General features: G+C 53.7%; 1 protein-coding gene across 1 annotated transcript in view; it reads right to left on the reverse strand.

Annotated features, from left to right (window-relative positions):
- Positions 1–231, reverse strand: part of LOC119587943 (espin-like) — a gene marked incomplete in the record, with an annotated part of 133,296 nt that overhangs the window by 107,369 nt on the left and 25,696 nt on the right.

A 231-nucleotide genomic window follows, 5' to 3' on the forward strand; every position in this document is an offset into this window, starting at 1 on the left:
CAGCGACCAAAAGGCGGCGATGAAAGAGCAAACCAACCGTCCATCCTTATCAATCTCACATTCGGGCATGTCCAATAAGCTTTGTAACTATATCGCTCTCTTAAGCGTTACCGGAGTGATAGCGTCAGCCCCCGCCGTCGACTTTACTGGCGTGTGACGGCGACTCCTACAGGCTCGACTCTCACTCGTTCCTTGGTGTTCCATGGGGAAATGGTGAAGGGAGTGGGGAGG

This window comes from Penaeus monodon, chromosome 23 (assembly GCF_015228065.2).
Source record: "Penaeus monodon isolate SGIC_2016 chromosome 23, NSTDA_Pmon_1, whole genome shotgun sequence".
In the NCBI taxonomy this organism is placed as follows: domain Eukaryota; kingdom Metazoa; phylum Arthropoda; class Malacostraca; order Decapoda; family Penaeidae; genus Penaeus; species Penaeus monodon.